The sequence below is a fragment of the Poecilia formosa genome, unplaced genomic scaffold (genome assembly GCF_000485575.1).
Source record: "Poecilia formosa unplaced genomic scaffold, Poecilia_formosa-5.1.2 Scaffold52, whole genome shotgun sequence".
Taxonomy (NCBI): domain Eukaryota; kingdom Metazoa; phylum Chordata; class Actinopteri; order Cyprinodontiformes; family Poeciliidae; genus Poecilia; species Poecilia formosa.
The window spans coordinates 1,637,359-1,661,426 of record NW_006799991.1 but is presented as its reverse complement, the minus strand read 5'-3'; the positions used below and the strand labels follow the sequence as shown (position 1 = coordinate 1,661,426).

Here is a 24,068-nt window from a genome sequence, read left to right as displayed (position 1 = left end):
TGAACACTGTGTTGCAATGCATTCTTATTTGATGAGAATGTTCTAGTATCATTCACCCTCAAGAACTTGAGGTTTGAAAGGCCACAGTCAAAGTTTCTTTTGTCTGCTGTTTTCTAATCGAAAGAGCCAGGCAGCTTAGTTTTTGGACGGGTTCCTATGTGAGTTGTATTTAAATATTTTACAAAGAACATTTCAGAGTTTGGAATATGAATATGACAGAAAAATAAGATAGGATGTATTGATAGCATAAATTTATTTCAACATCTTGTTGAATGTGTGACAAAAACACTGAGATGCTTTATAGCTTCATGAGAAAACTGGGGGGAAAAAAACTGTAAAACTTGTTTAAAAACAGATGTTGAGCAACAATTCTGCACAAACTCTGTGCCAAACTGATGTCAATGAACACAGCTTGTTAAAAGGGAGTCATTTAGATGGCTCAAGGTCACTGTCATCATCTCTTTATGAGCTACCAATAAACCACAATCGAGTGCTAAACTACTGAACCTGTGTTGTTTATCTCAAAGTCCAAAGCATTTTTTTTTTCAGATTTCACAACCACATTTTTCTCAATTTACATACATACTTCACTAAAGCATTAGCTCTCTATTGCCCCATTTTTACTCTTAAAAAATACAGACCTAGAGGTTTGTTCAGGTCATTGCTTGTCTTAAGGCACTTTGAATTGCCTTGTTACTGAAAATATGCTATATAAATAAAATTACCTTACCTTAAATCTTAAGTTGAAATTCAAAATAGACCAAAGCAACAATTTGTGTCTTTTGATGTCATTAATGATGTCAAAGATGCTCCACACTCACTCCAATCTATCAATGTTGAGCTCAAATGGCTTGTGCAAGCTGCATGGCCTGTCGGTGTAACAATTATAACAAACAGCATTTTCCCCTGAAACACAGACTGATGTCTAAACCATCCAAAAGCAGGCACTTTTTAGGACTGCCTTACTCTGAATTCGTCTTTATTTAAAGCAGAGAAAGCAAACTCATCTCTGTCTGGATGTGTGCATTTGTGCCGGCTCTGCTAAACATGAGGGATAAGCTTCCTTCATCCCTCGGACCTGGCACATCTCCAGATCTGCTGCCTGAAGAAAAACCAACAGCAAATTCCTGCCTTTATTAGCTCAAGGCTCAGAGACATTTGTTGTATCACATCTGACTTGTCAGGGGTTGATCCTGGGCCCTCGTTGTTGCTCTCTGCCTCTCTTTCTCTCTTCTTACAACAACAAGGCCCGCTCTTTGCTCCAAATGAGGTACGATGGCTTAATGATGGTTGCGTGCAGACATGGCTATGCCCTCAATAATTATCTCGCTGCCTCTGCCTCCAGGTGTTGCGCAGACAGCTAATGATGGGCTGTCTGAGAGCAGGAGAAGGCAGTTGGTGAGGCAACGATCGGTGCAGAGGGCGATCGGCGGCTGTCAGCACCGCGACAACTTAGTGGCACATGAGAAAATTTAAAAAGAGATAAGAAACAATACATTTCTGTGTGGCCTATAGCTTATTTTAAAATTTGTCAGTGTTTGTCGTGAAGCAGCTCGCAGTGTTTTCACATTTTAAATTGATATTATTAATTATTATTATTATTATTATTATTATTATTATTATGTCCAATAAAAATACACATTTTTATTGTAAAGTGGAATGAAAATTTGTTTTAATGTAAAAATATGAAAGCATTGAGCTCACATAACTCTGACAGCTGCTAAAGAAAATCCAGAATCCACCTGTGTGTAAGTTAATCTTGTTTAAAGCACGGTGGTGGCCGCATCATTCTATAAGAGAGGCTTTTCTTCAGCACTGACAAGTAAGCTTGACAGAATTGGTGAGAAGATGGATGGAGTTACATGCAGGGCGATCCTGGAGAAAAACCTGTAAGAAAGAGCGTGAAACAGATTTTAAGCCTGAGGTTAGCAAGACAACAACCCTAAAGATGCAAACAGAGCTATACACCAGGGGTGTCCAAAGTCGGTCCTCGAGGGCTGGCATCCTGCATGTTTTAGTTCTCTCCCTGGTGATAATCTTTTCAGCTTGTCAATGTTCCTTTTAAGCCTCTAATGAGCCATCATTTGATCCAGGTGTGTTAAACCAGGGAGAGAACTAAAACATGCAGGATGCCGGCCCTCGAGGACCCACTTTGGACACCCCTGGTATACACTGTTCTAAAAATAAAACAAACAAAAAGAATATCCATGGTCAGACTTGTTCAGTCAAAGTCCACAAATTAATCTAATTGAAAATCTGGAGCGAGACATAAAGATTGATGTTTACTGACTCTCTCTATCAAACTGATTGAGCTTGGACTTATTTGAAATCAACAAGAGGCAAATAATTCAGCATCTCTATGTGCAAAGCTTGTAGAGCTGCCTGGACTCATATTTTCCTCCAGTATTTTTTTTTTTTTTTTTGTGGGTATATGGGTGTGGGTTTTTTTTTTCCAAATGACTAATTGCTTTCAATTTTATGCTCTACTTTTTTCTCACCCAAAATTTCAATCTTTTTGTTTTTCCAACTTTTGTATGTTTTCCAAAATAAACACACAAATGGAAAGTAGTTACCAGCTGACATGAGTAGGTGTGCGCATAGCGTTGACAGCAGGAGAGTGAGATTCAGCCTTGGACTCGCACTGGAAATAAAGACATTAAACTTTCCAGTTAAACATCTGTGACCAAATAAGAGCTTATGCAATGAACACGTACTTGAGTTATATTTATCATACATCTGTAGCTATGAACACTAATCGCTGTTGCCACAGATGTCTTCCTGTATGGAGATACGTCAAGAAAGCCGATGACGTGATCCAGTTGAAATGGTCCGGCTCCACTTTTAGCTTCGTCTGCATGCATGCAAAGGCCCGGTCTGATTAGAAGACATGTCAGTGGCTAAATGTAACCAGGTCATTCAGACAGTAAAATCAATTGTATTGAGGACAAAAACTGTATGGTATTTTGTTTTGACACAAGCGTTTCCAGTGCCCTGCTGCTTGATTGCCGTGGAAAGACTGATCACAAATCACTTGAGCTCCTTGTCGGAAGAACGTCAAGTTTCCAAAGTGGTTGAAACTAATCCTGCAGCGACTGGGTTTGCATACTGTCAAGTCAAGCGACCTGACTCTATAGGAACAGAAAATTACCAAGAGGAGAGGTTTAACCAGTGTGTATAAACTTTAGGGTACCTGAACTGTGAGTGACACCAACACTTGATTAAAGACATGCAGCTCATCATGCTGACAGAAAGAAAAGGAAAACCTCCCACAATGTAATAAACGACAGAAATTACAAGAATGCCTTGACTCAGATGAGCTGCATCTCATCGAGTGAAGGATTATCATTCCTTTTGCACTTGCACACACCTGCAACGTGGAGCAAGAGACACCTCGTAAAAGATTGTATAATGTGCCAGCCAGTTTATCTGGAAAGTCCAATCAACTGCCAGGATGATAAATAATGTTGCATTTAACTAACTCACTAAAAGGTTTCCAGCAAATATCTATTTATCTTGACAGCAATGCATCTTATTGTCCAACAAGATTTGTCTAAATCAGTATGACGTTACTGTAGTATCCAGCTATGGCTTCTGCCAGACACCTTTACTTGCTGAAGGGGTAAACATGTCCAATGCAGTTCTAGTTTTTTACAGAAAACTTGTTCTCCTGCTTCATAAATTCAGTGCTTTGTTTTGAACGTCATTAAACTTAATAACTAGGGTTTCAGCTTCTCTCCGTTTGGCTCCCCCCCGCAATAACAGCTTTCTGACCACAGCATGCAGGGCTGGTCAAATGACAAAGAAAGAAAAATATAAGTATAGTCTGTCTTTTGTTGTGTACGTCAATATTAAGGGTGAAGTATCCTCTAGTTTAGTTTACAGTGTTTCTAATCTCAGGATCTTTGCTGCATGTCGTATCCCTTTTGCGTACGTTTGTTTAAAGGAGCGGCAATTTGTTTTTCCAGGCACATTGTGCCATTTTTCACCACAATCAAGTAAATATGCCGCCTTCTGCTGTGTATATCAACAACAACTTTAAAGAAATCAGGATGTTTATCCTTTATGCTGTTAACAACCATTCTTAGGAGCACTGGACTGATCAGTAGCTTGTATAAAGAGCTCAGCAGATGGTGCTAATTTCTGCTGGCTAGTCTGAAGGGGCTGAGTGGGTGAGAGGTGGGAGGTGGGGTACTCAGTGATGTGTAAACTCAGCTGGAGTCTGCAGCTCCAAGGAGGAACTTTGTGTAAATACGTGGCACGTTATTTGAGCAAGAGTTTAAGCAACATGTCAGAGCTGCTGTTGTGTTTTTGGACGTGCCCAAGAAATTGGTGGCAACCTTGCTTTGATGGAGGTCATGTTTGCTTTGTCAAAAGCTTAGGAAAATTGGAATAGCATATTTGTAAGGTGGCATACTTTCCTATACAAGTAAGAATAAGGGCAGATATGGTACAGATCATTTAAAAAAGTAATTCAATCTGAAACTTTGGACTTCATTTAGACATCCCCAGCGGACAGAGATCTGGGCACGTTCACGCAAAGGATGGATTCCCGAGGGATGTACCCGAACAGAAACCGCCAGATGTGCACTGAGCCGGTCGTTCAGTATCTGGTATTTTTCATTCATGCAGAGCATGAGTTCATCCATTGGCAACATCAGGAAGCTCTTCTTTCTACTCAAAGGAAAAAAAAAACTCCCCCAAGAACACATCCTGGTTTACTTGGCTAGCTTTCAGCGTCCCATTCCACATTCAATCGTTAATGATAAATATCCAGTGTTATGGTTACAGTTGCACCCCGTCAATCATGATCTGTCTGTTTTATCCAGGACAAGAAGAAAAAATTTGCATGTAACCTTCTTCATGCCCCTCAAGTCAAGAAACCGCTATTATTTCTGAATTTTATCCAGGATGATGTCTTCTTGTCTGTTATGGTTTTACATCATGCCTTTTCTCTAAATAAAGACATAAAGACAAAAAGATTCAGCAAACATAAAGCAGAGTGGAAATAGGATAAATAAAACAAAGCGGAGCACAAACAACTGTGGAAAACTAAATTCTTGAGTTCTTTTATAATTAAGTGTAGAATGCCCTTTCACCTTGACTCGATTATGTTATTTTTTTTTTCCCCTCTGCAATACGACTTAGAAAAAGGGTCATTGTAGGGAGATTTTTTTTTTTCTGATGCCAGTGCGAACACATGTGGAGGAGGCAGCTCTTTCAAAATCTACAGCAGCCCTGAGAACAGCTGTTTCCTCTTTATCAGATTTCAGATAGCACACAGCGGATACACGGGAGAACCGCCAGAGGTTATGAGATATAAAACGACAGAGGCAGCCAGACTGTCAACTTAGATTCTCTTATTAAACATTTGTTTTGTTTTTAATGAATAAATAACATGTTCCAGTCAAAACAATGAAAAAAGACACCACACTTTTTCAAAGTACCTTTTCTTTGCGCTAACGTTTTGAGCCGTTAAAATACAATTACCAATAACAACACGAGTTTTCTCCCGAGGCCTGGATGCTGGCCATCTGCTCCGACTTTGTTGTCAACCTTGGGAATATATGTGAGAGTTTTTCCCTCTCTCCTCTTTTCTTAATCCTCTCTCTCTCCTTCTTGTTGTGCTCTGGACTGAGAATTGTGACCACTTAACTAATTGTGTGGTGAAAGATGTTCTGAGGGTGATTATTAGGGTTTGGTTGCAGAAAGTTTCCAAAGCGATGAGACGGGCTTTCTGTAAGAGGAGCACTCCAGGCGACTGTTAAAAACAAGAATCCACAGCCATCCCAGCAGCTGCCCCAGGCTTACGTGTTCTCATAATAATACACTGGTTTCAAGCAGTCGGTGGTTATAAAACTGGAGTATTTCAACAAGAAGACAAATAACTTTTTTTTTTACTTGTATTCCAACATTATTATTATTATTTATTTTTTTTTTTTTGTATTTTGGAAAAATTGCAGAAGTTGAAACCCAGGAGCCAGAAAACCAAACTTTTTTTCTAAACTCAACCAAATCATTCAGTCCTGAATGATTTGCAACCTATCCATCCTCACACAGAAAAGCAAAACATAAAAATTGGCACAAAGTTTTATAGCATTCTTTCTTGCTTCACGGAGAGCACATTTAGTCATGGTTTTCTATGATTGTACTTGTTGGGAAGGAGAAACTGGATGATCAACTCCTGATTTAAGAAATAAATATTATAAATCAAATATAAATATTTCTTTTGTCAAGTCAAGAGCTTTATTGTCCTCTTGGGCTTAGACAGACGACACAACCACACTTGGAGTGGAGATAAATAGAGCTTTAAACTAAATATTCAAAATAATACATTTTTAAAAAATTCAATACACAATTACAATGGAGCTAATATTGTGCAAATGTGGCAACTATGCAGGTTTTGTAGCGCTCAGTTGCTGTGAATCAATGTGATATTTATATATTAGAAGTAAGACGTATTTGTTTCTCAAAACTAAAAATTAAAACTCTGCTGCTTGTGTGGCTTTAGAACACGTCTCAAACCTACAACTCTCCGTATGAAGCCAGTAAAGAGTATTTTTCATTACCGGCGCCAGCTGAGCAATAAACCCTGCCCCAACTTCGCACATTTTCACCCCGCACTTCAAAGCGCTGTCACTCTTCTCCTCTCAGGGCTCAGATTGGTCTTGAGAGGGTTTGGACCGGCAGGTTCTGAGTTTCTCGCTTCGCTCCATGAGGCCCGAGGAGTGGAAGGAGCTGCAGCTTTGTGAAACAGATGTTCCCGCTCAGCTCTAAACCAAATTACGCAGCGAGCTCGGAGCCACAGGCCACAACCGCATGGATGCTGATTGAACGGCAAAGAGGGGGCAACGAAAGCAGATCCGGCTCAATAAAGCGGCCACATCACGAAATCTGGTCAGCCTTTGAGACGCGAAGATGAAAGGGATATTGACATCACTATGGAGACTAAAAGGAGAGCTGGAGGCTTTGGCGTTGGTACCCCGCTGCAGTTTTGTTTTCAGCGTCGACGCATTAAAAAAACGTGACAGATGTGTCTCAAAAATAAAGTGGAACCTCACAATTCTGATGATGCTGAGTTAAATTCCCCAGATTTGCAGGGAAAATTACATCTTTTTTTTTTTTTAACCTAATTCTATTATAAGCAGAAATAAAATGTTATTTCATGGTGTGGAAGCATTACTTTGAAAGGTGTTTCAAAGTAATGATCATCGTCTGTCTTGAGAATAAGTACCAACTTAACGTTTCACCATCTCTCAATTCTGTTATGAAATATCAAGTTGCATTAAGATATACGGCTTAAAATGTTTTCAGAAAGGTGCAAATTAAATTCCTTTGACTTTATTTAATTCTCATGTACTTTCTAGTTTTAGTACATTTTGGACGACTGGCTTTGTTTCCTTTTGCATCAAATCACTGTTAGTAGTTACATGTACCGTCAAACAAGTATTTGTTTTAGTATCCTTTGCAGATGAGGATACACAAAACCCTATGCATTAATTATCGAACATAGGGTTATGGTTTCTAACTTGTCTGATCTAGTAAAACAATTATCTTTAGCTAAAAATGGAAGAATGTAGCTTTAATGTAAGGTTTTGAGATTCAACAAAAGTTTTCTTTAAGAAGACCTGGCTAGCTTTGTTTCGCATCTATTGAATATTTGTTTTATTAAGTTTCTTTCTTAATTCTGCATGCATTATGTTGTGGCTTTTTTCCTCATAAGCATAGCAGGACATAAGTTGTAGTCCGTACCAAAAAAATGATCAAAATATGTTTAAACAGTAGTTTATGTTGAATAAATGTGGTCTGGATAGGGTTGAGTACTAATCTATCAATTACAAACATTCATCCTGTCATCGTAGATATTTTTCTGCGTCGATTATTTTCTGCTTTAGTAGGGAAATCTAAAACAAACACGCTAGGAAGCAGGTCCGGGCGTGACAAGTGAAATTTAACCAACAAAAACCCTAATGGATAATCACAGATTTAATGAGAGTAGCGATTCCTTTCCACACAGAAATAACTTCTGCACAAATTGTTTTGCCTTTTCCCATAATAAACCAAATCACCATCTGACAACTGTACTTTTTTTTTTATTCATCAGTGTTGTTTTTTTTTATCCGATTAAAATAGTCTCATGGTCAGAAATATTTAAGTGCGACAACAAAGCAGAAACTGAAGGAACTGTAGTGTCCTGTGAGTCTTGTGGTGAAGACAAAATGCGGAAATAAATCAACATTTAGATCATGGCAAGGAAAGGAGGGACAACTAGCTGGAGGTTTGTCGTCTCTGCGTTAAATTGTTACTCTCACCAAATAGTAAGTTTGACGTGCGGATTGAAGCTTTCGGAAGCTTAAAACATTTACAAAACAGGTGAGAAATTGGTCAAAATATTCAGCTCAAATACATAGAAAGTGCACAAACACTGCTGTTCAATATTTTGCCAGGACTATAGTGTAAATGCAGATTATTCCAGAAATTTAATAATGGAAGAATAGAAACTGTTTTTTATTTTTATTTTGTGAAGATAAGTTGTTTTTTTTATACAGAATTTTAAAGATTTAAGAAAATATTTCTCAGACTTATTCAAACTTTATCACTTTGAATTATTACTGGACTAGATCTGGAATGAAAACATGGCTAGACCTTAAACTAAGTCATGCATCAAATTGTTGAACACTGTTGAAAGAGTCCTGACATTTAGAATAATGGACGTTATGCACCATCGTCTAAAGCATTTTGTTAGACTGAACACTTACATAAATCACAGCTAACTTGTCAGTCGTACCACCTGATCTGAACAAAACTCTACACCCATCACCTCCCTGTCCTCTTTTTACCTGATGATCTCCTTTAAGCTGAACAATTATCCTGTGAAATTAAATGCAACATAAAAAAAGAAAAAAAACTTTTACAGTCCCTGTCGTGAACGGCGAAGCCACTGGATTAGAGAAGATTCATCAAACTTAATGACGAGCTTCCATTTTCCTCTGGGCATAAAATGTACCACAAAGCTCACTTCCTTTAGTGGCCACGGGAATCTGAGGAGTCGGCAGGAATCAGCTTTGCACACATTCCCCATCAGTGCAAATGGGAACTGCTGGGTGACATTGATTACCCAGGCAGACATTTCACTGGGATTACGCCACAGTCTCAGTGGAAACAGTGGGAAATAAAAATGAAAGCTGCGCAAAACAACAAGATCAGCTGCGTGGGTTTGTTACACAAAAAAACCCTAAAAAAAACCCAAGTACAGACCTGTATGTAAAGAAAGCTAAATATGACTCATTTGTGTTTAGCTCAGAAGGTGCAGGGCTGCTGATTGACAAGTTCAAGAGCTTGACTGTGATTTTCATGGCTGACTAAAAGCGAGTCTTCAGTCTATTCGGGGAAGGGTGCGGCCACCTTAACCCAACTGAAATACTGAACTTGGGTTGGGTTTACTTGCTGCATGCAGGACGTGTCCTCCAAGTTAGTGAGCTCCACTCCTGTTCCTGCTGAACTGAGCCAGTTTTCAGGTAAAACACTGATACCAGTTCAGTAGGCACAGGAGGGCACAGCCCGGCACTCTTTCACAGGGCAAACCTCAGCGTACGAAATTCTGCAGAAGTCAGGTCAAACTTATTTATAAAGCACATTTAGAACAACAGGGTCGATCACAATGATGCACAATGAACCCCCTGAAACAGACGACAGGATTTAAAGGAAAACAAACGAAAATGTTTGGAAACCGTAAAGAAATGGTGATCATACAATGCTAACGAGATTCAAAACTAAATCAAAGTAATTGAGAATAAATGCATTTTAAATGTTTTTTAAAGCTTAGTAAGCAAATCTGAAACAAATAGACATTAAAAGAGCACTTAAGAAATATTCAAGTGGCAAACCATTCAAAACTTCTTCCAACTTTTACCTGGTTTTAGGTAAAAGAAGGAAGCAAAGAGACGAATTGGAGAGTGGCTGATAATCAGATCTTACGGTCATAAAAGCCCTATAGCTGTCCTTTTTTATTGTTATTGGTGACAATGAATTAATTATTTCAAATATTTGAGTTGTAAGGAGCAGTTGTTCAAGAAATTTAATATTTCAGAGGTATTTTGAGGGTCACAAATGACTATCTCAAGCAGGCCAGCATTTAACCGTAGAAAATTATAAAAACCTCCAGGATCACGTCATTAGTGCTGTTTAAAATGTATATTTATTCTGCGTGATTCTCAGAATCTGAGAGAGAATAAATCTGGGTGAACATTGTAATGAAATGCTGCATTTTTCCCAGGAAGCACATATAAGGTAAATAAACACTATCCCTGAGGAACACCACAATTTACAGAAAGGTTGCTTCATTTATGCAGTATGAAAAATAACAATAATCATAAAGCATTAGCTATTCTCTACCTCATCAATACCTCATACTCCCTATCTGTTGTTTGTTGCCTTATACATAGTTTTATAGTTAACTAAAAGCAATCCCACATCTATGCTTGAATACCAAACAGTTTAAAATACAGTGAAATAACACAAAGCTGTTCATAAAGCTTTGCACAAAAGCAACAAATGATTTGATTTGTTTTTAATTTAGTCTGCAGAATATTTAGAAATACTTTTAGTTAATTGGGCGCAAACAAAACTTACAGAAAAAAATATTCTCATGCTTCATAAACTTAGTATTTGCTTTGAACGCTCTAAGACGTAATAACTAGTGTTTTGGCTGCTGTCTGGACAAAGCTTGCAAAGCATGCTCAATGAAACAGAAAGACCAGAAGTGCTGAGACAAAACCCACATTTCTTAGCTCAGTCAAATGTGCTTAGTCTACGTTTTGCACGCCATGCACACAAATATAAGTCATGCTTTTCATAAACTGTCCACACAAATTGTATTTTCACAGCTCGCTGGTGTTGCCACAAATATTAAATCCCAGACATTATCCTAACAACAAATGGTATCTGACATCAGTCTCCAGCAACAATCATCTAAAACAATCCCCAGCATCATAACAGGATCATTTCTTGCTTAAGACTTTTACTATCGTTTTTTTCTGCATCTTATCTTGTTTTACTGCAATGTTTTTAAAAGCTGAGAAAATATCTATTAAAATAAGTCACTGACTGATGTACAAGGAAAAATATTTCAAGCTTACACATCTTATGCGTACGACAATATCTCTAACTTCAACTAGACTATGTGAAATCTTTACTTTGCGCAACTCAAAATGGGATTAAAAATCTATTTATGTTAATGAAAAAAATGTAAAAGTAATATAGTCACAAAGGAAGGATACAAAATGCTATATACTCTGAGTTTATCATGCTGGGAGTGTTAATATCACTAATATTTACCTGTATTACTAGTTTCCATTCTAAAAACAGAGCTGCACAGGAAGGACCACGACAAACTTCAAGTTATATTTAAGAATCTTTTTGTTTCACTCCTTTTCAATAGGTTGCACCAACCCTGTAAAAAATGAGTTTAATACTGAGGTACACATACTGTGGCATTCTCACAGATAAAGATTAATGGCATCACTGTAAAATGGCTCCATTTCAGACTAAAGATGAATGTTACCATGAGTCAGAAAACACAAGTGCTCGTGTGTCGCCTCCAAAATACCTCAGACAGACTCTGAAAGTCATCAAGTCTCCAGCAAACTCAATTCTCGGATCCACTCGGTCACGATGTACGCCTTGGGGTTGTGTTAGTCAGCGGAGTGGGCCGGAGCGAGAATATTAGGAAACGCTGGAAACTGTAATTCAAACTTTTGTGGTCAGAATGAATGCTGTGATTTCCATCATAACAGGAAAAGTGTTGAATCTGGTAAGTGGAAAAGATCACCATGAACACACCACAGGCTAATAAAAATGTGATAATTTTTTTATAAATTAAAAAGTAAAACTGCCTTAAATACAATTACAACTTGTCCCTTTCTTGAATTGGATTGGTATTTCCTTCCTTCCTTCCTTCCTTCCTTCCTTCCTTCCTTCCTTCCTTCCTTCCTTCCTTAAAAACGTCAGTAAAAAAAATGCAAGCAAAAAAAAGAAGCAACAAATAAATAAACGATTTGTAAAATCAAAAACAAAATATGTTTGAAGAGGAGCAGGAAGAAGCAGTGACTTATCCAGTCACAATAAACATTTAAACTCTCAATCAGTAATGACACTCTATTCACTTTATGATGATATATATTTAAGATTTTTTTTAAATTATTTTGCACAGGCTTGAATGCTGTTAATGCAGGGATAAAATCAGAAGAGACGTCATGAGGTTGCTTCAAATTTTTTTCCGATCGCGTAAAGTTCGTATAGTATTTTAAATTATTGTACATGGGTCACATGGTGAGATTTTTGGGTCGGTTTATGAGAATATTCTAATCTAAATGACAAAAGTTTCTTTCATGCACAAGGAGAGCAGAACAAGTTCAAAAATCACACTTCAGGCCATAATCGTGACCTTATCCTCCGTACACGTCATTTCATCTCCTCCTGACCTCTCACTCCTCCTTCCCTTCTTCTTTCAGCTTATCCGAGATCATCAAGTTCAGTCCATCCACCGGAACAAATCCTCCACGTTGAATCAACTATTTCACCTCAGGCACTGAACTTAGCCACTGTGAACAACACATTGCAGGGATCAATGCTCACCAATTAGCTAAGCTCTGTGCCTTTAGCAAGTGGGCGGCTGGCTGAGATTTATGCAGACCTTTACGTGAGACGTCGGCAGTGAAGTCAGTGGTTTCAGATTCTGCAGAGTGTTCAGAGGGCGCAGTGGAGGGATCTCCACTTTTATCTTAGCTCTCCAAATAAATTCCTTGTTTATAAACCCTAAAATCCAACATCTGAAATATAAACCTTCTCCTGTGTGGCTCTGGCTTGCATTTACATCCATTTCCTGGCACATTAGAGCACAGAGTGGTGAGGATAGTTTAAAATTTCAAACAGCTGCAGCCTTAAATACACACAGACACAACTTAACCTTTTAGAGGTCTGCAGAGATGGGTTGATAGCGTTTTGGTTTAATTCCTCCACTGCTCCAGAATCGGGCCTCAAAATGAGCCCCTGGGTTGGAAATGTGAGGTCGGGACAGACGTCCTGCTGAGCTGTGAAGGAGTGGAAATCCCTGGCAATGTGATTTTTGTTTCTCTTTGTGCATCAAATCACGGTGCCAGGAACCCTCCCCTAAAACAGCGAGACCAGAGGCCCGGTCTCCACCTCTCTGCCCTTTACCGCCCTCCGCACTGTTACATTGTTTTTGGACTCCAGATGCTTCTTTTCCGCAGCAGCTGTGGAACACCTGTGACCTGGAGAAAAAGAAAAAGAAAGAGAGAGAGAGAAAGCGAAAGAGAGAGAGAAAGAGATGGAGAGGGAGAGAGAGAGAGAAAGAGAGAGGAGATTTTAGATCCATTATTTCTCTCTCTGTGAAACAAAACCTTCATATCAGACCTCGCAGTGTTTTGATGATAATATATGATGCACTTAAGAGCACTCATCCAAGCCCTGCATTGGAGGATGACGCAACATAATGTGCGTAACAGAAAAATTGCATTTGTGAGATAAGATAAAAAATAAATAATAAATAAAAAAACTCTGCGGGTTTTTTGTTGCAGTGATCAGCAGGAAGCAGCAGATGTGGAGTCTAGCTGAAACATGCAGAGCCAGCTACCTGCTCGATTGTTTTAACGCAAACCAGGAAACTCTAGCGGTGCGCTGCCAGTGGGTGTCTGTGCAGTCCCGGTTTCAGTTGAGACAGAAAGATGTTGGTTTGTTTTTCAACTGTCTAAGGCTTAATGTTGCTTGATGAGGACACAGAAAAAACAAAACAAAACAAAAAACACTTCTGCCATTTTCACAACTTTCTCCTTGCAGAATTGTAAATGTCGTGGTGTACATCTATTCCATGTTTTGTTGTTTTTTGTTTTTTTTTTGTTTGTTTGTATTTGTTTGTGCTGCTTTGCAGAGAAATTTTCCGGCCCACCCGGGTGGGGAAGGAATAATGACAGGATTGTTGAGCAGTGAAGAGGAGGATGAGGTTAGGGCCGAGTCTCGGCGGTTTTTCCTTGATCACTTTTTGTGCATCATCTCTTCTCTTTCATTCCGGACTTTAAACCATCTGGGCTGGCGGAGTTTCCTAACAACAGGGTAAAGATGCCGCTTGGAAAAGTCTGGAAGGTTTTAAAACTTCATTCACATGTTTTCCATAAATAAATACAATAACTAAGAGGAAAAGTCTAATGTTTTCTTCTGTTGCAGGAGAGACAGTCTGTTTTACTTAAGCTTTAATTGATTTATGTACACAGAAACACATATTACATTAGAAAACAATCAAAATCACAGCCTTTAAAAATGAAAAACCTTAGCTATCCTCTCTGAATAAAGATTCATATTTCTAATTTTTCTCCATAAAGCCTTGGTATTCATGCGCAGAGCCTCGGTACACGTTGTACAACCTTTAAAAAAAAAAGGCATGCAGACGTCTTCCAGACAGAGAAATATGCCTGTGCTGTCAAGCAGTGTGTTAACAGTCAGCCACTCCCTGCACAGGAATCATGAATAAAAATGTTTGTGTAGATTGTGGGATCTGGAACACAAAGTTGTGCATCAGTGAACAGCAAAGGCAGAGAGAGCGAATGCCTGCGTGCGTGCACTTCATTTGCATGCACAACTTGTGGCGTGTTTGTCTGACAAAGGAAAACAGAGAGAAAACGCTGAAGATGTGTGAATGAAGGGAGTGGCCGCTGCCCGCTAACACCGCGGTGAGTCAGTGTTTGTTTGATGGGCGTGAAAGTCGAAATGGGAAACGAGTGACTGGTCAGGCTGCTGTCAGACTAAAACGAACGATTGGTCACATCTGGCATGAAATCGAGGGTAACGTGGCAAAGATTTAAGTGATTCAAAGGTCCTGTTAATAAAATATATATATATTTTAAAAAAGCATGTAGAAATTTATAGATGTATGCTGTTATTTTTAGACATGTTCATTCCTAATCTAGAGCCCACATGTGTACAGGAGTTACTCATCACTTTAGTTGGTTTATGAAATTCCAGATTTAATACATTATGTCTGTGTGTGTCCAGTGAACAAGATTTATAGCCTGAAGGAACTTATTATTGCATAAAAGGCTGAAGATGTAAGCAAGTCATCAAATTTAGAAAAGCACATGGTTTGCACACTCAGCCAAACAAACTGACCCCATTCACGCTTGTTGGGAAAACCAGTCGACAAAAGGGAGTTAAGGCGGCGTAGCAAAGGGAAAAATGCAATAAATACCTTCAAGGACATAAACATCTTCATGTGTCTCACTTTTTAAACGTTCTCTCGCTGCATTTCTTCCCTCAGGGGATGACAAAAACCTCAAACCGTTTACTGAAAAGCACTTTCCCATGTAGCCCAGCTCTGCAGTTGGCAATGTTTACACAGGAGATGTCAAGATAAATGTGGTGGCGACTGCGGGTGCAGCATTCACATCTGAATCTAGCTGTGCCATGCTGATGTCACGCTGTGTTTCTCACTTCGGTGCAACTGTGATTTGTCACCTTTCTCAAGACAGAGCGCAAGGAAAGTGTTTGGATGGAGACGGTGAAATATCTGAAAAAAGTTTTGAGTCAATTGCTGGCATGAATACAACACCTGGCCGATGCATTATTTAAGTTAGCATTAGAGTTGCTGTCTGTTTTGTGCATCTAAGCTTGACAGCTTGTAGCTTAGAACATTAAACTTTTTTAATTAATTCTTCAGCGCCATATTTTGAGTTACTTGAAAACAAAATTATTTGAACAATGGATACCACAAGCTTAGGAAATTTGCAAAACCCAACAATTAAACAAAATAATTTTTGCTTACCAGCTGTATAGAAATCGCAAACTGTGTATAAAAATGGAGATAATATAGTTTCTAATTTACTGGCTACAGTAAAATAAAGTAATTTGTCAATGCAGAAGCTAAATTTTAGAAAAATCCAACCATTAATTTGCCGCAGTTGTTCAGTTCAGAAAAAAAAATCTAACACAAAAATAATAATAGCTTGCAACAGAATACCGTAATTGTTGGTAGCCCCAGTAATAAATGTAACTGGGGCATTTGCAATTCATGCCTTTAATTATTTGCAAATTGACCTAAAAATTCAGGACATACTCTTTCTGAACATTTTCAAAGGACTTTTTAATGACTCTGAGACAGAGACATCTGGCTGTAGATGCTTTCCTTAATTATTCCTCAGAAACGTCTGTGTGTATCTGTGCCTGTGTTCTGATTTTCGTACCTTCTTCTGCCTTAATTTGTGCCTGTTTTGCCCAGAATACACAGAAAGTACACAGCAATTTAGAAACTTTTAATTAATAACCACAAGCCTGTTTCTAATAGCCACTCTTCAGACAAAAGAACACATGATTCAAGAAAGATGCGTGTGATAATCTTTATAAATTAGAAAATAAATACTCATCTAAACCTACCCACATAAATATCAATTCAGTCAGGGCGACTGGCAAAACATTTAAGTCATCATGAAATGTGATTTTTAAAAAAAGGCTGGACAAAAAAAATCTCTCCAAGGTTCAGCGTTAGAATTGAGCAGACAGTGGCAAATCAAAATGAAACATTTTCACCCCGTTAAATATGTTCAGTAATAATTAAACTAAAACTAATATTGAAGAAAAATATAAAAGGAAAACTGAATGTGAATATAAACTGTAGGTGCAAGTATTAAAGGTTATTGGCAGCCTTACACTTAAATGTAAATAAGGCCAACATTAAGATGCTGCTCAAATCTAAACTTTGATGCATTTTAAAATGAAAGTAATTAAAAATGAATGTTTTAAGTGGGTATGCAAAAAGACCACTTTCTTCCAGAGTTGTGAGGAGATGCAGAGCTAATACTTTTATTAGATTATCAAGTATATATTGTCTGCGGTAGCTAATGCTCTTCAAACCCGGCCAGCAGATGACTCACTGAGGAAGGAACTTTAATCAGGGTGGCTATAAATCATTAATATCAAAGCATTGCCCTGAGCAACATCAGTATTCACCGCTGAACAACTGAAATCACAAAGTAACAATAATTATCTAACATGGTATTAAACCTCATAGCTAACCATGAACTCCTGAGTTTCAGCGGCTGCTTTTCTAAGTTCCTGTAGCATGTAGTTGAGCTTGTGTATCGTGTTAACAGGAACAATAGGTGGAGATCAATTTTCAGCTTGATTATTTACAGTCCTTTCCTCAGCCAACAACGTCTTTACTTAAAGGAAAACACAAACTTTCTCTGCTGCTGCTTGTGTAACAATACCACAGCTCCGTCTGCGTCCATCGGTTGGGATTTCAAGTCAGTTACATAATTTGTCACAAGACGTTTGAATCAGACATGACGCCCTGTCTTAGGTTAAATGACTTTACTTTACAGATGTTAAATAAGACTTTACCACAAAGTCATTTATTACAAAAAAAAAATGTTTTTTATCCTGGCAGCACAGTGGTACAGCTGTTAATACTGTTGCGTTGCAGCGAGAAGGTCCTGGGTTTGAACCCTGACCTGTGGTCTTTCTGAATGGAGTTTGAATGTTCTCCCTGTTCTTCAGTGGGTTATCTCTGGGTACTGCGACTTCCTCCCATAGTCCAAAAGCAGTTGAGCTCTAAACATTGCTACTCCTGTGTCACTGTGCTGCCATGTGACAGACTGCCAACCTGTCCAGGTTGCAGCTGACCTCTCGACCCAATGACTGCTGGAGATCGGCACCAGCCATTTTTAATCTTAATAAAACTTAAGTCTACATTTACAAAGGGTGAAGATCTTTGAGGTTAATGGGAAACTTTGAATATGCCTGTAATCAGCTCCAGGTTTAAAGAATGATTCACTATACGTGAGATAAAAGCTGTAATGTTTCCTTTATCATAACAGCCACACCTGTCTTTTCCCCCACAGCAACAGGAATCACCTCCATATTCCCATGCCCACTTTATCACAAAAAGTTCACTTTTCTCTTTTCGTGCGTCCTTGTGATGCACTCTGTTGAGACTTTCTCGATGAGCAAAGCTAGCAGAGACGTCCTTTGAAACATTTGCGTCTGTAAGAGTGGTACAAAAAGACTTGGAGGGGGAATTCATTTGATCTTTGAGTCATGCTAACATTTTAAGATTTTATTTGTTGAAAATTTAGAAGACTAACAATACAAAGCTACGTGTCATTTTGAGTTTACCCATCCCTTAAAATCCCATTATATTGAAAAAATGTTTCTGGCTGTACTTTTGGAAAATCATGGATATGGGTGGGCAAATTTACTTTCTATATCAAAAAAAAACAACAACATAATAATACCACGTACCGAACATACAGAATTGCTGCTTAGAAATTAGTCTCAGTCTGTCTTTTCAGTCCAACATTTAACACAATATTGTCCTTTTACAAGACTCCTAATAGACCAGTGGATGTCAATCTTTACTGTTCAGAAAAGCATTTTCACTCTTTTTCTTATTGTTCAAAGCCACAAAACCAACAAGTTGAAAGATGACTCATCACATTTTATAAACACCTCATGCAATAAAATCTGTTCTTTTTAAAAATAATAATAATAATTGTCATTATTATTATTATTATTATTATTATTATTATTATTATTATTATTATTATTATTAAGGAATAATAATTCATTTTTAAAGCAAATTCAATCCTTTTCCTCATTTATGGAAAATAAATAAATGTCTAACTACCAAGCCATTAGTATCATTTTGCTGTAGCTAATCTGTGTTGATATTACGTAAAAAAAAAAATTAAAAAAAAAGGAAAGAAGGGCTGATAAATCCGTTTATGTGCCTAAATAAAAAAAAATTGGGTGACCAGTGCAGGAAGCCCAAAGAGCCACATGTGTCTCTGGAGCCGCTGGTTGCTGAACCCTGACAGAGACAGCATTGTGTACAAGCATTTCCTACACGATGGTCACAACTGACCAAGCACAAAAGGCCTTATCTGAACCAATCGCACCTCTGTAGGTAACTAAAGAACCCACGAGCATTAAAAAGTCATTACCCGTGTTGGCTGGGGCTTGGCTTCATTATTTAGCTCATTAGATCACTCACTCTTGATAATCCAGCCCTCCCATGTGACTGATGATGGGAGTGAGCATAATGCGGGTGCTTTTTCACATGTCCCATTAACAATAATCCACTTTACATAGTTAATGCAATTCAGCGGAGATGTAATTTCATGAAAAAAAATCAATCATTACCAACCTTTTCTTAGAAAAGACACCAACACAAGAGAGCAAAAGAAAAGAAAAAAAAAAGTAATGGAGAACATTATGCCAAAAAACAACACCCGGTGTTAAATCACATGAATGTGATCTTTACAGAGGCAACAAGTCACTGGTTAAAAGAGGGATTACAAAATGAAAAAAAAAACAACAACAAAAAAAACAAAAAAACGATCCAGCCCTCCTCGTTGACAGGAACATGATCGATTATAATGCATGAGGGGAAATGGCACAGCTGCATTAAAGCCTGGCGTTGGCTATCTCTGAATCTGATAGCTTTAGCTTTTGCAGCTATTAGCTAATAGCTGCGGTCGCTCTGATAACATTTGGACTCTGAGGGGGAAGACTGTTATCGAGAACCCGAGAGGAACCCAAGAAGGGAGAGGAGCGAGACGGAGAAAGTAATGGTCCGAGGAGAGTAAAACCCCGAAGATGCGACGAATGTGTGAGATCAGGTGACGTAGCTGTGGAGAAAATAAACCCAGACACAACAACGTGGGAATGCCAGGGAACACTATGTGTCATTGCTATTAGTGGAGCCAAAGATAATAAAGTGTCTCCTGCTGCACTCAACCAATCCTTCCTAAATTTCCAACACACCTCCTCTGCTTTCAACGCCACATTTGAAAACAAAAGCATGCTCTGAAGAAGTTGAATAGGTATAAAAAAAATTAAAAAAAACAACCAAGAGAGCGAGAGAGAGAGAGACTGATTCACCTTTTAAAATGATTTCAGATTAAGGCGCAGAGGGAGTGGAGGAGGCTTGGGAGGAACTATTGAGATGCATCCGTCAGCATGGCGTGTGAGAAGGGCCAAGAGGAGTTGGCGTGTTCGGCTTGTGACCTCTGTAACCAGCAGGCTCCCTCCCACTTCAAGCATGCGATCCCTCCACAAACCCGGGCCTGTTTTTCCACCACACATGGCTTCAATTGGAGTTTACCGCCACCGCCGCTTCTGCTGCCGTTGCTGCTGCTGCTGCTGTTGCTGCTGTTGTTGTTGCTGCGTCTGCAGCAGCCAGGCGTAGCACAACAAACCCGATTATGAAATCAGAAACTGGCAAACACTGCGAGCGTCCAGCCGGTGGTGTCACTCGGTCACAGAGAGCTCTGTCTTTCCCAGATCCTGTTTGTGTTTAATTTTAATAAGTCCCTATTTTTTTTTCCCATATACTTACTTCCATTCACATGTCGTGCATGTGTATATAAACGACCCTTCTTTTGGAATCCCGCAGCAGAGCCAACAAGGCAAGCTGTTTACTACTTAGTTGCTCGTAAAAAGAAAATATGCATCTGTCGGGGCCTGTATCAAAGGCTCCTTCATTTGGTTGCTGGCTAAGATGGTTTTGAATGTGTGCTGCCTGTGATTGCCTCGGTTCAGACGGAAATTCTCTGCGGTAGACGCAAGGCCGGGCTAAAAGGGCCGAGGGAAACCACGCTGTCCCAGCCACTTTAACACTCTGCATTTGATCTTAGCGAAACCCACCTACCTACCTACTGAAAGGAAAATGCTGCATGCTTTTCCATAATTCCTACAAATTAAAATGCAGTTGTTGTAGTTGATTTACTGTGATAAAATAAAATGGCCTTCATGGAAAAGCAGAAAAAGCAAGAAAAACCCATAAGTGATTAACTTTAAGTCCAGTTTGTTGTTTGCCACACACCATGTTGGGGACACACACAAAACAAAAAAAAAAACATGTGAACAATGTTCAAGAGACCAAAGCTGAACTTTTTGTCCTCCATCAGAAATGCTTATGCGTCACAGAAAACAAACACATTCTCCACCACCATGAAGGACAAAACTACGAAACACATGAAACTGGAGTTGAGGTTCATCTTCCAGGAGGATAAAGACCTCAAACTACAGCCAGAGCACCAACGGCCTAGTCAAAGACCAGAGTATTCATTCATTTTGCTTTTGTCACTTTAGAATAACAAACGTTTTGAAGACATAATATGTGACAGACCAACAAAATGTAATCAATCTATCTATCTATCTATCTATCTATCTATCTATCTATCTATCTGTTCACTGTTGTCGAGCCAACGTCCATATTAGCATCTGTTAAAATGTAAATAGGCCCTTTTTCTAGATTAAATGTTGATTTTAACCCAAACTTAAAGGCACAGCACCGTTACATTTTGTGTTAAATTGCAGCATAAATCACCATCTTAGATTTAATTCAGACTACGGTGGGTTCTGATCACTTCTGAAACCGAACCAGGTATTTCTTATTAATCCAAGGAGTGTCGCTCACCTGGCTCGTCTAAATTCCTTCGTATCTGGCAGCGTTGCCCACGATCCACGCTTATTCTTCATACCCAGCTGATGTGAATCTATTCATGCTGTCTGTGCAACTTAGTCTTGGTGTATTAGCTTTGTTCTAGTGGAACAAGTTCCCTCACACATGGGAACGGCTCACTGATCTAGCAGACACAGATAAAGAGTTGGAACATGCTCAACTATTTGAACTATTTGTCCAGAAATGTTCTAAACTTTTGACTTTAGGGTGAGTTTATCAACCTCCTTTTCCAAACAGCAGAGAGATTATGGCGCTACACAAAACCCCCCACAGTCACGAGACTCGTGCGAGAAAGTGCTGGTACAGCAGCTTCAAGTCATGCAGGTGTGTGAAATATCTCTCTTTCTCTGTTCAGGGAGATTTCAATCTAATAAAAAGTTCTGTAGTTAGGATTTGGTCTTGAAAAGGTCTAGGAAAAAGAAATAGGGCAACGACCTCTTGTCGAACAAGCAGATCCAACGCCTTCCTGTTTCTCATCATCCAAAGATCAAAGCCAGGCTGAGACGACTGCACAGCACGTCTGAGGCTGAAGCTCTGATCGGATCTGTTGTCATGTGTTTGTGACAAGTCAGCAGCCGCGAAGGAAAAAACAAGAAGAGGCACAGCAGAAGTCAGCTAATAAAATTTGTGAAAAGAATGCTGCACCCATACTGAGAGGAAAGTGTGTGTGTGTGAGAGCGAGAGAGAGAGGGAGAGAGACGGAGAGGAGTGTTTGCTACTCACCGTACCCTCTGGCGGTCCTCTGGTGGTCCAGGACGCCGTCTGAGTCACATCAGAGTTCAGATGAGGATATTCACAGAGTGGAAGAGACCCCAGTGACTGATTTACTGGCTGACAAACTAAAATCTGGCTAATAACTGACAAGAAACCCGCCCGGCTGTCTGAGTGACGGAGGCGGCTCCAGAACTCCTTCTGCAGTGGAAATCCTCAGAGGGCTCGACTACCAGAGCTGTCTTGTCCTGTCATGTCCCGGTCTGTCCAGTGCCAGTTCTCTGAGCTCAATGGCCCAGCAAGAAGCAGAGAGAGGTGGGGAGGTGGTGGTGGTGGCAGCGTGGAGGGAGGGAGGATGAAGCTCTGTCCCCCCCAGTTCCCACAGTCTGCTTGGAGAGGAGAGGAGGCAGCTCTGCTCCCATAGAGGTCAGATGTGGAGTTAACACACCCAGCCAGCTGCCTGCCTGCCTGCCTGCCTGCCTGCTACCGGACTTGTCTCCCTCCGCCTCTCTTCCCTCCAAGCCTGATCAATCACCCTGAAGACACAGCAAGTGAGCCACTCTGCCCAGAGTTACAGTACAGACTCAGAGAGACTTTCACCCATTGTCCCAGGAGATTCATATGAGAGTCTGAAGGCAGAGCTGCCGGTCCTCCCTTACCCTCCTCCCTAACCTAACACTCCCTCCTCCCTCCTTCCCTGCCTCTCCTCTTACATTCCCCTCTCTAGTTCTTTTTACAGCCTCCGCTGAGACGCTCTTATTGTGTGGCAATTGCATTAGCCTTTAGCCAGCAAGGAATGGCTCTTAGTGTCTAATGCAATGTTGTGTCTCTTTGTCTTTATCTTTCTCCTTATCTTTCTTTCCTCTGTATCTTTGTTTTCCCTTGTCTATCAGTTGCACATCCAACCATACACATGGACACTTCTTCTTCTTCTCCTCCTTCTTCTTCTTCTTCTTCTTTCCCTACAGTTATTCCATCTTCCTCTTACTCCTTAAAGAGACGCCGTGCCTCTCCGTTGCAGGTGCTTCTGTACTTTTAGTGAGTCAAGGGGGAGGATAGGGTTTCTGCAGGCTGAGAGGCATTGATTCTGTGTTTGCCTTATGATTATCTCAAATGTTTGCAGGCTGTTGCAGAGCTATGGGGCAATCCATCACTGCAAAAGATGCAGAAACTATGCAGAATGAAACAATGAGCAGAAAAACAAACTCCCAACGAAAGTTGCCATTATATAGCGTTGCAACAGTATTCAGCTTGAACTTTCTCACATTTTGTCAAATACAAAAAGGCTGAGAAGGCAAAGCAGTGTTGGGACTACACAAAACAGAGGACCAAGTAACTGGATTTATGACATTTGTAGCAAACTGTGTTCTCGTGAAAGAAAACAGCTTGGCACAAGGTGGGGATCACTTCATCTCATCGTTTGGTGTCATTTTTTTAAGCCTTTTTATTTGTGGGGAAAAAACTGCTATGCATCAGTTTGTTCCCTTTTTGACAAGTGATGATTTGAGGTAGTTTTCTTTAAACTGCTCATAATAGGAAAATGTGGTTTTGTGAGTCAGATAAATAAGATCTACCAGAATGTGGTCGCACATAGTCATTTTGGTTTGATCGGGGTTTATAATCTGTCATTTTTCCAAAGAGTGAACTGGTCCAAAACACAAATCAGAAGCACAACCATTGAAAATAAAATGTTTAAAAATCTGCTTTTGAAAGAAATTATATAATTTTAATATTATTTAGTATGCATGTAGTGTGTATCTCCCAGGCACATAGAGTGATTTTATAGCACAGTAAAGTAGCCATGATACCTTCAGTTGTCATAAATATA

At 39.4% G+C, this 24,068-nt stretch overlaps 2 long non-coding RNA genes across 2 annotated transcripts; both read right to left on the bottom strand.

The window, feature by feature from the left end:
* Positions 1–229: 229 nt before the first annotated feature.
* On the bottom strand, positions 230–2,826 carry LOC103138511 (uncharacterized). The gene is made up of 4 exons (XR_476289.2): positions 2,735–2,826; positions 2,574–2,641; positions 731–1,887; positions 230–669 (listed from the first exon to the last, which is right to left on the bottom strand). It is a non-coding gene; the product is annotated as an uncharacterized LOC103138511 (long non-coding RNA).
* Positions 2,827–12,156: 9,330 nt separating this feature from the next.
* On the bottom strand, positions 12,157–22,848 carry LOC107836325 (uncharacterized). The gene is made up of 2 exons (XR_001662207.1): positions 22,253–22,848; positions 12,157–13,289 (listed from the first exon to the last, which is right to left on the bottom strand). It is a non-coding gene; the product is annotated as an uncharacterized LOC107836325 (long non-coding RNA).
* Positions 22,849–24,068: the final 1,220 nt, after the last annotated feature.